The 17,372-nt window shown below is 41.4% G+C and overlaps 1 pseudogene; it reads right to left on the bottom strand.

Moving 5' to 3' along the window:
* Positions 1-12,473: 12,473 nt before the first annotated feature.
* On the bottom strand, positions 12,474-16,983 carry LOC111949562 (WD repeat-containing protein 20-like; annotated as a pseudogene).
* Positions 16,984-17,372: the final 389 nt, after the last annotated feature.

The raw sequence follows: 17,372 nt of genomic DNA, 5'->3' as shown, positions 1-17,372 counted from the left end.
ACAACAGAGAGAGAATTTGAATATAGATGAGCAATAATAAAATGTACACGACCATAAGAATTATTCCTTATACAAGATGGTTTTGGCTAAATACGAGGAAACAGTTCCTCATCGGACTTTGTGCTAGATTTATTTGGCGGTCACATGGAACCGCACCTGGGAGACAAAGAACCCTTAAAAAATGGAATAAGTGAATTGTCTCTAAAAAACAACTTTGTTAAACATTTTGATGATTTCGGATCGTGTACATTGTGTTGAGCATGTCAAGTTTTATTTTTGGAGTCGGCAGACAATAGGCTACGGAGAACATTGGAATACATAGATCGAATGTCATAAACATGAAAGGTACAATGCTATATATTTTCAAATGTTTCCGTTTTTTCCCAGGTTTCTTTGTATCCATAGTTCCAATCGATAACTTAAGTCTAAGACTTCAGGTTTTGGGTCTTTATTGAATCTGTTTTAGCTTCTATATGGGCTGTCTACTGTTCAACTCCGAGAATCGCAATCAACCACAAGCCTCGTTACCGCCTGCTTCGCCTTTGGCAGAACTTCTAGACATGAGAGCGGCAGATTCCATTGTGCAACAGGGCTGCCGTTCAGTAGAAACATGTACGCGAACCGTGTCATTAAAAGGGAATGGTGCGTTATAAACGCACATTTGACAAAACGGAGAGGTTTTTGGGGTTGGAGAACGCTCCCGCTTTCCTTTTAAAATACGTAATCATATGACCTTCAAGCAACCGGAAGCAAACGTACTCAAAGTCTGCTTTATACGTTTTGAGCTAACTAAGCCGTTAGGCCTACGAACGTCCACGCAACGATAGCAAGCTTCAAGTCAAACTGAAACACCCCAAGCACAGTTTGGATCCTCATTTGGGGCTGTTTGAGTGCATACGGTGAAGCCCAACCGCTGTAGAATACGCATTCGAGGAGTGAAGTGGGTGAGGTGCATTTAGCGACAGCGAGTCGGCGCACTAATAATGGTTTTTTCTAACAGAAGGTCAGACTCGAGCATGGCAGGGTAATATGGTTATGCCAGTTTGTCGTATTATAATGTCGGAATTCCTATGCTCACCCCCATATCAACACTTGTGTCACAACATCAATGTGGTGCCATTATGTACAGTCAATTGAGTGACAGTCTCTAAATTACATGAATTATGTATATTCTACTGTGTACACATGCTACTCACACGGCAGACTAAAGTTGGTTCCTGTTCAGTAACGGCTCCTTTTGATCAGTTCGTGTAGGCCCAGACGAAAATACTCTATAATTGGTTGAACTTGGTACGAAGCAACTGCGAAAATCTAAGTTGACTGGTAGTACAAACGGTCATGAAATCGGATATGAATTTATGTAAGGACTAATGTGAACCCACATTGAAGCCGGTGACTGACAACAGTGATAGTTTGAGCACGCCCATCTACATACCTTCCCTATGGATCGTTTGTAGAATACATATTTACCAAAGTTATGTTACGGTTAATCTGGAAAAGAAAAAAATCTTTGACTTTGCATCTACAGATGTACAATACGCTGACTTTGGCAGTAAACATGTGATACAAGGTCATGCATTTTTTTTTATGCCAGTCACTTCCAAGTCATGCCATTGGTTGTAGCAAACTGCACATGCAGGTTCTAGCCTACAAGTGGGAGGCCATGTGTATCTATGTGTTTTTTTTGACCACGCAAATGGGACAAAACTGACTGAACAGGGACCATTTACCACGCTCAATATGTGGCTCTAATTACAGTGGATATGTACATTATGTTGCATAATTTCGAAGGACTCTCAGTCTCACTACTGATAGTCACACGTTAACATATAATTGTACATTTGTGAAGTGTGTGATATGGGCGTTGGATATATGTTTATTTCGAATTAAAATACTTTTATAGACAAGTGGCACATGATTATGCTAGCTAGGAGATTGTATGTAGGGAAAAGGCTATGAGGAACTTCTGCAACTGCCAAACGCACATATTTAATTTCAGAATTTGTAAAAATTAGGTTAGGGTTACAGTCAACCTGGCCCTATTTTGAAAGCTTTTGGAAGCAGATCGAAAGTGTAACCACGGTCCCAGCGTAGCTCTTAAAGTATGGGTGCGCGTGATCAGTATAATTATTTAATTCTCTGGAAATGATTTGGCCAAGTTCAACGGCGTTTCTCTTTTCAATGCACTCTCTGCGTAAGCAGGGTGTCTCTGCTTCAGTTTCGGCAGCTGCGCGCGTGGGAGGGAGATGCCGTGTGGCTTCGGCGGTTTCCTCGGTTTTTTTCTGCAGTATTTAAATATCAAGAATCCTCGCCGACCCAACAACTGAAGACGCATTCCATCTCCTCAGAACACTGGGACTTTTTATTCTCATACTGCCATCATCCAACATGGACTCACGTTTCTATGCTCCATGACACAGACAGAGTTCTTTCTACCTCTTGGTTTATACAAACTTTGCGAGAAATTATCGGGGGCGCCACAAATGTGTCTTTGATTGCGGCGGAGTGTTAAGTAATGAGTTCTCTTCAAACAGAACAAATTAAACGGACACGGTTCGTCCTACACATGCCACGCATGGCGGTAAACCCAGGGAGTTATAACACCTGCAAGATGGTTAATGAACAATAATTGCAAAGTGTAAATTAGTTTTCCTGACTTAAATGATCATCAGAGGCACACCCGTGCAGTCATCTACGTTTGTTGAAGTCAGTAATGATGCGACTCAGTTTGGGCAGCAAGGTTCTCAATGATAAATGCCGACATAACTACAGCAACTAAGAAATGAGGGATCGATTGAGGAACAGTATTTCACAGAACAGACTTCTCTGGTGGATAAGAGGACTCCAACTGTCTATTTTAGAATCACAATCTAATGTTTTGGTTAAACTATATTTACTATAATCTAGTTGAATAAATAAAAATTCGCACAGAAACATCAGCCTCTAATAGAGCTCTGGTTATGGGATCAGGAGAATGCAATGGAATAAAGGTGCAGGTGAATAGTAGGTGTTCACGGGTGTGGGTGTGTTTAGAACATCAAACATCAGGGGTTATCTGGGTTCTAAGGATCCTTGTGTGAATGACTCTCCATAAGTTTAGGCTGCTTCACTATAGTTTAGAAAGAATATCATAGTAAACGTTAGAAGCCGGGTTTGAAACCGTTGTATGACTAATAGTAGCTTAGTAGTAAGTTATGGTATAACTGGCAGAACTAGGATTTTTGTATTATTTACTGAAATGACACTTATCTGCCCATACTATTGTTACTATGTTTTCCATAAAAGAACTATGAGTTTCAACGTTACCTGTAACTTAAGTTTTCCAATCTAGAAGAAGTTTTCACTTTGTGAGAATGAACTAGTTAGCGTTCGTTGACGTTAGTTCTACTAACTAATATGTAATTAAGGACAGTGAGCTGTCACGACGAACTGAATCTGGCTTTCATTGTTATTTTGTTTATCTTTCATGGAGATCTTTATCCATAAAATTAAGTGCCAGAGAACAACCCATTTTCACATTATTAAGAATAGAATTTAAATATTTTTGAAATGATTAGTAAATTGTAAAAACAAAAAAGAAATAGGCACCATAAAAGTATTTAACAAATTGAAAATTAATTTGATTGCAATACCTTGTCTGTTAGGTTTATGTACTCTTGTTTGTTATATTTCTGTTTTTTTGTATTTGTGTTTTTCATAATAAAAATATTATTTTAAAAAACACGAACTGAATTGGCAACGGAGGGTTCTATCATATGCCTGCTGGAGCATGAAATACCATGAACTCACAAGGGGGCTTACGAATACAATATGATCTTTTTGGACGTTACATGTATGCCTTGTGGGGGAAATTATCATTCAATGGTAGTTCATACAGGGATTCAAACTGCATAACTGTCATATTACAGGGAAAATTAATAGTTAGATGGTAGTTATAACTGGGATTCAAGCATAATGTTTTTAATAAGTGACTCAAACTTACTTGTGTTAATATGCATGCCTTCAGATCAAACACCAGTATTGATGCAGCAAAATTTGCCTATACATCTTTCAAGTCTGCCTGATAAATATTGAATAAAGATAACTTTTTGAAATGTGATATTAGGCCTTTCTTTTTTTTTTTTATTTTTATTTATTTTTTTTTTTTTTTGGGCAGCTCACTTTCTTACTGCTCATGGCTTAGTGCTATTCTCCAATATGTTGATTCATATTTCTTGCTTAATTGATATGTCAATGCCATTTATCTCTCAATATTTTTTTTAATATAAATGCTTGTAAGACTATTCTTTGACACATTTTCCTTCCTTTGAAATTCTTATAGGACAGAACATGGACACAAATGCAATTGTGATCAAGGGAGAATGGTAAGATTTATAGGACAGCTGCATTTTGAAGTTGTGAATTTAACCTACACAACAGTCAATACAAACTGAAATTATTCAAATGGTACACCAAAGTGTCTTTGGTGAGTTGGTTTTGGTCATTTCATGGGTATTCCTGGTAGGGACATGTGGTACCTTTGCTTAGCCTAACTGGACTCCGGCATGAAACCTGAWTCTGTTGTTTKTTTTCAGAAATTCCGAAGTATCWGGATGGTCAGTGGAGGATGTCTGCCAGTGGCTTCAGCAAAATCAGTTGGCGGACTACACCTCTCCTTTCCAAAGTTTTAAATTTAAATACATCAATTGCATGCAAGGTCCAACCAAAACTTGACTTCCGCTTTTAACCCAACTACTGTGTAGCTCTTGGTGTGGGGGTGTTTTAACTGCCTTGCTCAAGGACAGAACAACAGATTTTTCACCTTGTAGGCTGGACGACTCAAATGCTTTAAATCCTAGGCTACCCGCCGGTCAACACCAGTCAAAATGCCTGCTTTGTATAACTGCCTAATATGGAACAAGCCTTTTTTTTGTTGCTCATAAAACAGATTTGCCACATTGGTCTGTATCACCAGAGTGAGCCAGGGTTCCTGTTAACATGTGAACTTGGAGGTTGCATGAAAACATGTAAATGCTTTGCGTCATATAGGACACATATATACAGAAAACACAATAATTTGCTGACAGGTAGGCCTAATGGTTCTGTAATCCCTGTGCCTGACTACATTAAGGAAAATGTGAACGACTATGACTCTGATCTYGAGTGGGCGCCTGCAACTAATGTTATTGTGTCCATGAACTTCAAAACTGAAGACTTGGTTAGATGCCTTAAGAGAAACCTCTGCCTTTTTATGTTGAAGATCAGAGAGAAACATTGTGTTCCTGGGACTGTGCAGAGCAGTATAGTGGAGGATCTTCATTCTATATTTGATTAATGAATGTCCCACTACAGCGATTACTTTGAAATTCYATCTTCGAAACATTCACATCAATATAGATGAGGACAATAACTTGTGTGAGCTTTTAAACCAGATAAAGGTTTTTGAAAAGTGCATGAGAAGCATCAACACAGAGTGAATACTGGAGCAATACTGCTGTAAAGAAATGGGAATGGTTAGACTGAGTGAGATACATCTGAGTGGTGAAGAACAGGACAGAGGCAGTTTTCAGTACATCCCACTACCTGAYCWTTTGAAGAAGGTGGCACAAAATGAAGATGTTTGGGCGAGCTTAAATAGAGAAATAGAACATGCCAATGATAAAATCTTGAGTGATTTCACAGATGAGGGATTTTAAGAGCAATCCCTTGCTCACGCAAAAACAAACGATGTGGCTTAATTTTTATAGAGATGAATTTGAGGTTGTCAATCCACTTGGATCAATAAAAGGAAAACAATATTTCAGCTGTGTACAGTTGAAGTCGGAAGTTTACATACACCTTAGCCAAATACATTTAAACTCAGTTTATCACAATTCCTGACATTTAATCCTGGTAAAAATTGGCCTGTTTTAGTCAGTTACGATCACCACTCTATTTTAAGAATGTGAAATATCAGAATAATAGTAGAGAGAATGATTTATTTAGCTTTTATTTCTTTCATCACATTCCCAGTGGGTCAGAAGTTTACATACACTCAATTAGTATTTTGTAGCATTGCCTAAAATTGTTTAACTTGGGTCAAACGTTTCGGGTAGCCTTCCACAAGCTTCCCACAATAAGTTGGGTGAATTTGGCCCATTCCTCTGAACAGAGCTTGTGTAAACTAAGTCAGGTTTGTAGGCCTCCTCGCAGCGTCTTTTTAAGTTCTTGCCCCAATTTTCTATGGGATTCGAGGTCCAGGGCTTTGTGATGGCCACTCCAAACCTTGACTTTGTGTTGTCCTTAAGCCATTTGCCACAACTTTGGAAGTATGCTTGGGGTCATTGTCCATTTGGAAGACCCATTTGCAAACAAAGTTTAACTTCTGACTGATGTTCTTGAGATGTTGCTTCAATATATCCACATAATTTTCATTTCCTCATGATGCCATCTCTATTTTGTGAAGTGACCAGTCCCTCCTGCAGCAAAGCACCCCACAACATGATGCTGCCACCCTGTGCTTTCACGGTTGGGATGGTGTCTCGGCTTGCAATCGCTCCCCCTTTTTCCTTCCAAACATAACAATGGTCATTATGGCCAAACAGTTCTATTTTTGTTTCATCAGACCAGAGGAACATTTCTCCAAAAAAGTTACCATCTTTGTCACCAATGTGCAGTTGCAAACCGTAGTCTGGCTTTTTTATGGTGGTTTTGGAGCAGTAGCTTCTTTCTTGCTGAGCGGCCTTTCAGGTTATGTCGATATAGGACTCGTTTTTACTGTTTATAGATACTTTTTACTGTTTCCTCCAGCATCCTCACATGGTTCTTTGCTGTTGTTCTAGGATTGATTTGGCACTTTTCGTACCAAAGTACGGCTCATTTCTAGGAGACAGAACTTGTTGCTCCTTCCTGAGCGGTATGGCGGCTGCGCTGGTCCCATGGTTTAATACTTGCGTACTATTGTTGTACAGATGAAGTGTGGTACCTTCAGGCGGTTTGGAAATTGCCCCAAGGATGAACCAGACTTGTGAAGGATCTACAATTTCTTTTCTGAGGGTCTAGGCGGATATTCTTTTGAATTACCCCATGATGTCAAGCAAAGAGGGCACTGAGTTGACGGTAAGACCTTGAAATACATCCACAGGTACACCTCCAAATTGACTCAAATGATGTCAATTAAGCCTCATCACGAAGCTTCTAAAGCCACTGGACATCATTTTTCTGGAGTTTTCCCAAGCTGTTTGTAGAGATGCACAGTCAACGTAGTGTGGATGTAAAACTTCTGACCCACTGGAATTGTGATAAGTGTGAATATAAGTGAAATAATCTGTCGAACAATTGTTGGGAAAATTACTTGTGTCATGCACAAAGTTAGAGATTGTCCTAACCGACTTGCCAAAAACTATAGTGTGTTTAACAAGAAATTTGTGAGTGGTTGAAAAACGAGTTTTAATGACTCCAACCTAAGTGTTTTCAAAGAGGAGCTTAATGAGTTCCTGCACTGCTTCCACTGCAGCATTGTGAGTTAGCTGCACCATTGCTTCTTTTTTAAGTCTATGTGAATTAAGTTAAAACCTCCAGAAATAACAAGTGTAAAAATTATGTTTTCAGATCTTCTCAGAAATTAAGCAAGAACATGGAATGGAATAGGCAAAAAGATAATTCAAGGGACTCCGCAAGGTAGTGCAAAATGATAGCAGAGGTAGAGAGTCGAGGCAGGGGTGAGGACATCATCCTGCTATTTCGACAGTCCCTGAAGGACAATACAGAAGAGGCACACAGGTATTTGCTCTTATTCCTTCCCTTTCTGTAATGTAGCCTATACATAGTACATTAAAAATGTGTATTTTGTTATAAAATTAGCAAGTGTAGTAAGATCATTGCTTTACTTTACTAGGACTTGACACCACTTCTCACTCCTTTACTGCACATCGGCGGAAATCCATTTCACCATGAGAGTGAAATCACGCTGGCCTTTGATGGGGAGAACATCCACGCCCTAGAGGATGTCCCCATGGGACTTGGGGCTCTGCTAGGGCTGTATTTTTTTTTCTTCAGTTAAATTTCCCTAAAATTTCAGAAAAACACTTATTTTTTAAGTTACTGTGTTCTGGGGATAAGAGAAGTTGGGGTGAAGTTACCAGGGCGGTCATGAAGATGGCAAACTTCCTAACAWMACTAAGAAGTTGTTGRGCAAGTGATTTTTGGACACACACACTAAAGCAAAAAATGTACAATCTGTACTTAGCATCAAGTCTACAAAAAGTTTAAGAAACCCTGCACTGGTACACTACAGAGTACATGTCATATCTGCATAAGTATAATGTAATTACTAGGTGTTACACTTCATTTTAACTAGCTAAATCATGTGTATCTTATGGGGTACTTAATTGTTATTCAATACTCCAGAAAATATGAGGGCAGAGCAAGCAGATGAATTTCAGCTTTTTCACTGTGAGAATCTCTGCGTTAAAGCCTTACTGCTCGAACACACCCGATGTGTTAATTGGTCACTCTCTGGAAGTCATCCTCAAGAGTTTCGTCAGCAACACGTGACCACGTAGGGCCCTGCGAGTTGGCAGGGGTGAGGGGCTGGTTCGGGAGTCGCAATACAAAAACACCCTAATGATTGGTTGACAAATAGTGCCTCCCACTTGCCAGGCGATGGCTGCATGATCATTTGTCAACTTATTGTGCCGTGGAATCTACGTGAAAAATATATTGGATTTGAAAAAAGTAATCAATTGTTGTTTTGGTGGTTACATTTCAATCACATGATGATGTCATCATGGTAACCAATTTTCAATATGGACACATTTTGTATAACATATGTTGAATTTGTATCTTTGAAACAATGTCAGATCTTGAATGTAATATCCACAATAAGGAAAAAAAACTATAGGCTGGGCAGCACCTACTATAGTTATTTCCTCAGTGGCCCATGCAGGGTTTTAACCAAGCTTTGATATTTGTCATTGACTATTACCAATGTGCTATCGTGAGAATGATTGTTGAGAACTCTCCACTTAATAGATTCACTGTTGCTATCGAAGTCATTCGGGGTAGGTTCAACAGAGCAAATGCAATGTAACCATCCTTTATCAATCATGTATCATCAATGATGCTATTTAGGCCTATATAGCATTTGGGAAGTCATCAAAAGCTATTGTTTAAATTCAGCCCAGGATTCAACTAAAAATAGACAATACATATAAGCCTAGGGCTTCAAGCTTTGGTTGATTGCAAATGGAATCTACAAATTATGTTCGATTCACATCTCCATCTCAACCAAAAATAAAAGTTAAAGAATAGGATTAAATCAAATCAAACTGTGTATAAATGCATTTTAAGTTTGAATTGATTTAGTCCTATTCCTCAACTTAGATTTTTGGTTGAAATGGAGACGTGAATCCAACATATAATTAAAGCCAGACTCAGTGGCACAGATGGAGCTATCCAAGCAGAAGATTCATCTTCTTCAAATGTTTATATTTGGTTGCGTTGACAACCAAACACAAGTTAATAACTTTTGAGATAAGGTAAATAGCCTATTAACTATTAAATAGCCTATTAAGTAAAAAAATGATATGTTGGATTCAAGTCTCCATCTCAACCAAAAATAAAAGTTAAAGAATAGGATTAAGCCAGTGCCTCMGATGGAACTCTCCTTTRAATGTTTATTTGTTTTGTGTTGTCAACCAAACACAATTCAATATTACTTTTGTAAGACAGTAAATAGCCTAATGTTAAGGCTTTCTTACAAACAAATAAAACTTTATTCAAACTTAAAATAAGGAACCCATCCATGGACACATTGAGGTTACTGTAACAATAAATGTATTTTATTTAATCATAGAAAGCGTGCATGTTCAGGGTCGCAGGTCTGTGRAAATCTTCACAATTGCTATAATAATCTGCACAGAATCTCAAACGGCATTTATCACTAGCACCATGTACTTTAATGTCATCTCAACTAATTGCAATCCAGGTCATTTGGTTGTGCTATTAGATCAAGAACAGTGATTACACATTCAGTTGTACTTAAACATTTTAGACATTGACTTTCCATTAGAATTTGGTTGTGCTTTTAGATGGTTGAAAGCAGAGTGATAACACATTGGGAATTCAACAAACTTTTGGCTGTCTTTTAGAGTGGGTGAAAATAGGTTGGAATGTGATCGATCAACGTTTCTACCAAATATTACCCAATTCTCCACATTGAAATGTGTGCCCAGTGCGAATGTTTTCATCTGATTAGGCTACTTCAGACGTCTCCTGTAGGCTACCTGCGCACGTTCGTCCACTCCACTCCACTCCAATATAACTCCAGTTTTCAAACTGATGAATGGAAAGATATATCCGCTACAAAACACCTAAAAGTTGAATAACATTAGGAGATTGTCAACCCAAGCCTTCGATACTTGGTACAAGGTAGGGAGGGATGTATTTTGTCGAGATTGACATACAGTAGTCTATTTGATTGTGGTGTTGTAAACGCAAACCATGATTTTGAAGCGCCCAAAGTCGGTATGCAGGACTATACTTTGCATATTGATTGTTTGGTGCATTGGCACAGAAACCTGTTGGTGAAAAATGTGTTTGTTATAGCCCAGTGAAATAAAACTCAGTGCCGTCTACACTTACAAGCAAACTCAAACATAAATGTTACCATATTGCTCTTTCTTTAAATGTAATATTTCCCTACCAGATACCATTCTCTGGCATGTTTTTAACTCAACATTTGTCATCAAAACCAGTCTCTCATGCAAGATTTAACAAATACATTGAGTAGCTGGCCAGCACAAGTGAAATGTTCTGGGTGCCCGAGATGATGAAAATCACAACAGGGTTTCAATGTTCAAGAAACATAAATCTTCACATTTATCAAAGTCATGGAAAATAAAACTTTAAACTTTGGTAACAAGAGAATAGATCTTGGATGACAAGATAAACCTYTATTTTGTGATAATTAAAGCACAAGAGCCTGGAGTATTTATAACTAAAAATATATATATATAAAAAAAAAATGAAATGAATTAGATTCAGATATTCCTATTGCAAATCAATAAGATGGAGATAGCCTGAGAATAACAGGTAGCATTTGGGTTTAGAATTTTATTAACAGATCTCCATATACAAACTTAATACTGTGATATCATTTGCCACTAACTTCATCACCTCAGGCATATGTATAATGCACACTGAATTAAACATTACATGCTATGGTTTGCTGTAAACGGTCAAAAAGAAAAACAATACATGGAATGGATTTTCTTCCCTTGGCATAAAATGGTTAGTTCCCMTTGTCTTGCAGTWTTGAACAAGGCATTCAGTCAGATGGTAGTCTTCAGTGTACATTMMATGATTTGAGTCTTGGTTTTAGTGTCACCTTTTGCTATTTCACAACTGTTATTAGGAYATACACTAATAAGACGGTGGCCCCTTGAACTTGCCAGAGTAAACGGCTCCGTTACCAACAGTGTTCTTATCTTAACTGGCCAGATCTTAAAAACACACAARGTCACTTCTTCTCCACACATTTTTTGTTGTTGGTCCACCACCATTTCTAGTCTGGTGTTATTACACTAGTAGCTTTGACTCATTTGTTGTCGCATGCCTTTCAGCATACCGAACCTCAAAACCCACACAAAATAATTTCTAGGTAAAACAATGGTTTGATGCAWGGCCCACAGGKTGGTAGAATATCATGGATATCACGTACAGAGAATCCACAAATAATACAGTCCAGTTAGAATCAGTAGCTTGAAATGACTTGAAATAAATTAACATAACACAAAAGAAAAATCACAACAAGACCAACTGCCTCTAGTTTCCTTCTGTGGGCTAAAATTATSACTGTCGAATGTGCAAAATCTTGCAAGAGGCATTGCAGGTGTGAGTGGAATGGAGCCTATTGGAAGCTACACTGATCGAAAGCGTACTTGTGTACAGTGTGTCACACTGTGCAGTCATGTTAGGAACAAGAATACCTGGGAGCGGACAGTCTCAGCTGAAGARTGCAGTAGCAGCCATAGGAAGATTGCTCTCTGTACTGCACGAGGGTCAAGTCTTTGATGCCGAAGACCCTAAATGCGTCCATCTTTATCGACAAACCAAACCAGTTTTCTTCAAGGGACACGACAAATCAAGGACCTCTATCACACAAAAACACTACATCTTCAGGTCCCTAACTGCAGACATTCAATGTTAACTGTGTCGCTATGTACAATATAGGATCTACATATAGTAATATTATTATTGTTTTTTTCACTCGCTTGAGTCATTATTTCAATACTCTTTATCCTCTGAATTTATAGAGTATTTGTATAATTATTTACAATATAAATTACTTCAGTCTTGTGAAAAGGTTAAATAAATAAATAAAATGACTGACTTTCGTAGTGTTAGCAGGGTGGAGAGGAGTCTGCCTTCTCGATGCTTCTGGGAAAAGAAGCATCGAGAAGGTCCCCATTTTGCTTTGTAGTCTTTCTAAAGAGAAGCGGTGAGAGGCAAGCGGGTACATCAGGGGTGCAATACTGTGACGATCGGGTGCAGATGCTGGCCCCTCTTCAGCCATGATGGGGGGAGGAGGGAGTGCAAAGTTCCACTTCCAGCTATACTACCGTGCCACTGGGAGAGTTCCCGTTCTGTGCTGTCAAGTTCTGGAGGAGGGGGCAGGCAGCGTCAGGGAGGGGAAAGAGAGAGAGAAAGGAAGAAAGTTTAGACTCATGGCAAGTAATCCATAAATACTCAAGAGCAGAAGTCCTTTCAAATAACTTGGAGTATAAACTATTACACTAAAAGCTGATAGGACAGCCTACAGAGCATTATTCATTGATAGATGTTTCACTGCCATAACGTTACGGACGCTGGGCGCAGGACTCACCGCTTTACCCGGCCGTGCCCAGGTGCAGATGAGGCCCTCCTGGCATGCGGTGATGATGCAGTCGTCCATGAACACCAGCACGGTCAGCCTCTCGTGGGCGATCTTCTTACACACCAGGGGCTCCAGCAGGGGCACCTCGTGCATCCGCGGACACAGGGTGGTGCCCAGGACCTTGGCGGCGTCCAGGCGACTGCTGCGTGGCGCTACGTTGATCTTGTCGTTGCTCTTGCTGATGTTKCCCAGGCTATGGTAGCGCTTGTGCTCCTTCTCCCCGCCCACCCCGCTCCCTCCAGACTTGTCCGACTTCCGCTCCTGCAGGGAGAGTGTGGCGAAGCGGCCGATACTGAAGGGGGTGGCGTTGCCCCCTCCGCTCCCTCCCCCGCCCTCCGTCGTGCTCTGGCCCTTAGAGACGTTGGCCACGGCGGGGTGGGGGAGGGAGTTGGAGCGCGGACAGGGAGCGGGGGTGGAGGGGCATGGTGGGGGCTGGTGGGGGTTAGTGGTGGTGGTGGGTGGCCCTCTACCCCGCCTACGACCCCTCCACTCCCTCCGCCTGTAGTGTTGTTGATGGTGCCGCTGACAGAGGAGGGGATGGTGGGACCGAAGGTGTTGGTGAGGGCACGGGACAGGGGCAGCCGCGGTTACAGCACGTCATCCGTCAGGTCCCACAGGCAGAACTGGGTGTCCTGGCCCACCGAGCCGAAGCGGTAGGTGACGGAGGGCGAGCCGCCCTTGGAGCTGTGGCGGGAGAGGCGTGACAGCGTGCTGCTGGTGCGCACACGGCCCAAGTGCAGCGGCCCCTGCTGTAGGTCCTCCTCGCTGCCACTCAGCTCCATGGGCTCCTCGTCCTCCAGGCTGGTGGTGAAGGGGTCAAAGGCCACCACGTTCACCCAGGACTTGTGGCCGTGTCCCCKGGCCACCACGCGGCTCTCCGCAAACGACCACACCGTCACCAGGTCGTCCTCGCCRCCCGTGGCCAGGTATTTGCCATCAGGGCTCCAGGAGACGCACAGCAGGCCGCCGAAGTAGCTCTTCATCACGCCCTGCAGCTCCATGGAGTCAAAGTGGAAGACGCGCAGGCAGCCGTCCTGGCCCACGCACGCCACATGCACGCCGTCCGGCGAGAAGGCAAACTCATTAAGGCCTCCGTTTCCTACGGCCCAGCGCAGCAGCGGGTTTCGGGGCGTCTTCGTCTTGCAGGCGTAGACGGCAAAGCCTTCGCCCTGGCGGAGCAGGGAGTACTGCGGGGCGGCGGTGCCACACGGGTGCTCCACGTTGTAGAGGTAGAGGTGACCACTGGCGTATGAGGCCAGGAACAGATTCTCTGATTTGGGCAGCCATTTCAGACAGGTTACCTTGGACTTGTCTATCATCCTCTGAAAGGTGACATGGGGTGTGAGGAGAATAAGAATTTTATATTAGCAACACTGGAAAATGAGACACGCTTATATGCTATTTTCAGCGACAATGGTAAGAGATGTATCTGAAAGAGAATGGTAACTGTCACAACAACTAACTAATATCTGAACTGTTAGTGGTTCTATGTCCTCCTAAAGTGCTTTTAGTCCAGGACTAGGTTTAATATGTGTCTGAAAAACCAGACCTACAGTGCACTCAATATTTGGACAGTGAAGCTTTAAGCTCTAAACGCGATGGATGAAAATATCCTCAAATTAAAGCTAACAGTCTGCCCTTTAACCCCATAGTCAAACTTTTTAAGTCTAGAGCCAAAACRAAAAAAATGCTTCACTGTCCCAATAATGACACTGTATATCATCAACTTGTTTCTATGTCAACCACTTTCTATGTTATCCACTTTCTATGGTTTCTATGTTATCCTATGATAAAAGTGAGGCATGTTGGTATATCTGAGCTATGTGACAGAGATAGAACAGCAGAGAGAGTGGATTTAGATCCAGTGCTCCGGAGGAGGTTCATTGACTTAGAGGAGAAACCAAGCAAAGGCAAAGAAAAGTACACTTTATCATTATCACACTCCATCTTCTGAATTTAATTAAAAGGCCCAGTGCAGCCAAAAATCTGTTTTTCCTATGTTTAATATCATATTGTACAACAGCTGATKAAACATTTTATCAATGTAAAAATCCTGATAGTTGCTGGTTGAAAATAGAATCTACACAAGACCTTCTAATCAGCAGGTTTGCATGTGCGGTAGTTTCAGTTTTCCATGGTGACATCAGCATTCACTAAATTGGTTAGTAGGCCAATAACAGAGAGTTCCAAACCTCTCTGTTCAATAACTTACTAGTTTTTTCAAAATTTACCCTCTCCACCTCATCTTCCCCAGACAGTCCTTAGCAAAATTCTTGCTTGAGAATTTTTTTGTTTTACTAAAAAATATATGTTTTCCCATTTTAATGGAAAATCTATTACAGTAAGGTACTTAATTGTTACCCAGAAATTTATTTTATATTATATATAAATGGCTACATTGGGCCTTTAAGAACATTATTCTTCAAAAAGGCAGGCAATACTTCAAAAATAGCCTCTTAAAAAAGTATTTTCAGTGTTCCAAATATTCCTAATGAAATAAGCAAATGGCAACACAGACATAGGCTACAGCTCAACCCCCCCCAACACAACATGGCTCAACCCCCCCCACCCCCCCCCCCCTCCCCCCCCAACACAGCATAGGCTATAGCTCAAGCCCCCCCCAAACACAGACATAGGCTATAGCTCAACCCCCCTCCCCCAACCACAAACATAGGCTATAAGCTCAAACACCCCAACACAGACATAGGCTATAGCTCAACCCCTCCCCCAACACAGCACAAGAAGACAGAGACAGGCGGACGAACAGACAAACCCACAACACACACACCTCCTCATTGAAGAGCTTGCTTGTCTCCTTCTTAATGGGGTCCAGGTATTGAACCTGGCCTGCTGAAAAGCCCACAATGAGGGCCACACTGTCTGCTGTGGCAGAGTACTGGTTGAAGTCATGGCAGGTGGGCTGGGTGCCCTTGTAGATACGCTTGTCTATGGGTTTACTGAGGTCCACAGCCTACACAGAGAACACAGAGGGGGAGAGAGTAAAGAGCAAGCAGTTTATAGAAAAAACAAGTGACAGTAAAGGTCATTCAAAAGAGCCTTTTCAAAAATGTTTCCCTGTTTATGTTCTATTTCAGTGATTGTCCCCTTTGTGGAAGTTCAATTTGGTGCATGTTAAAAATACATTTGAATATGGCAGAATAGAGGAAATAAGTGTTTTATATTGAGATTCTTCCCCATTCAGGCATTTTTGGAATTCAAAACCCCGATTGAGTGGTGTAAAACCGGATGCAAACATTTGCTGTCACAAAAATTACACGCTACTTGTAACATCAATGCAGCTACATTCTTGAAACTGTATTTCTGAAATGTTGCAACATTGTTGCATTCCAGCCACAGTCTACACGCCTTTACTTGCATGCAACATTTTCTGTGGTCTACTGATGCTTAGCAAAACAATAATGAATGCACGATGATTCGATTGCCTCAAACGAACGTGGCTAACGTTAGCTAATAATCAATCTCAGTCGTCTATTAATTAATTGCAAGCTCCGTTATTCAACTTACTTTCTTTATATTTGTGTAGGTGTAGAAATAAAGCTCTCTTCCGATGTTAAAACACACTCTCTCRGATTCTTCGCTCGGGTCCTCCGGCTGAAGCTTCACCATGGAGACCCTGACAGGAGGGAGGAATCCCGCCGGAGAGGAGTTGGCTGCGGCATTGCTGGAGGCAGCTCCGGGCCCCTGCACCACACCTACACCACCACCGGGTATCGAACCCGGTCCACCCCCGGGGCCCACCGTGGTACCTGCGGACAGACCCCGAGGTAGTCCGCCTCGTTGTTGTGAATCCGAGAGGGTCAGTAGTTTGTAAAAACCCTCTCTAGTCCTGAACTGGGATTTAATCTCATTGATATCCTTCAGAGAGCCTCCATCACCGGCCATTTTTAGAAGCCTACAAACAAGCCACACAGGAAACTGAAATTCTGACCTGGAAATAATACTCGAAACTACAATGAAAATGGGAGCGACTGGCATAGTTAGTGAGCCTGTAGATCCAAGAAATTAATGGGTCATCAAGCGCATTTTTTTTTAAAGACTACTATTCAGTGAGCAAGCTGAGATACCCTCTTCAAGTGTCAGAAGGCATTGGTCATGGTAGCCTAGTTATTACAGCCAACGAAGCACGGGTTGCGCGCACCCCCTCGAATAGTGCTGCCATACATGTTCAGAATGAGGTGATTTAAAGTTTTGGTATTCATCCCTCTGGCTGACCATCATGAACTACCAAATAATATCGACTTGTGTTAAAACCACATCAGTTTGCAGCAACCTCCTGATATGATTAAAACAGCCCTCCTTTCTTGTTATCAGGACAATTCACTAATTGAACGCTTCAGTGCAGTCTGTGCAGACCTCAGAGAAGTGGGAGCTCCATTCAGAATAGTGTCTATGGGCAATTCAACTTTGTCACTCCAAAAACACTATCATGCASTGTGAAATTAGTTGGCCACTTGTT

This window comes from Salvelinus sp. IW2-2015, linkage group LG22 (genome assembly GCF_002910315.2).
Source record: "Salvelinus sp. IW2-2015 linkage group LG22, ASM291031v2, whole genome shotgun sequence".
In the NCBI taxonomy this organism is placed as follows: domain Eukaryota; kingdom Metazoa; phylum Chordata; class Actinopteri; order Salmoniformes; family Salmonidae; genus Salvelinus; species Salvelinus sp. IW2-2015.
The sequence above is the reverse complement of the archived record's forward strand: the minus strand, read 5'-3'. Positions and strand labels throughout refer to the sequence as shown.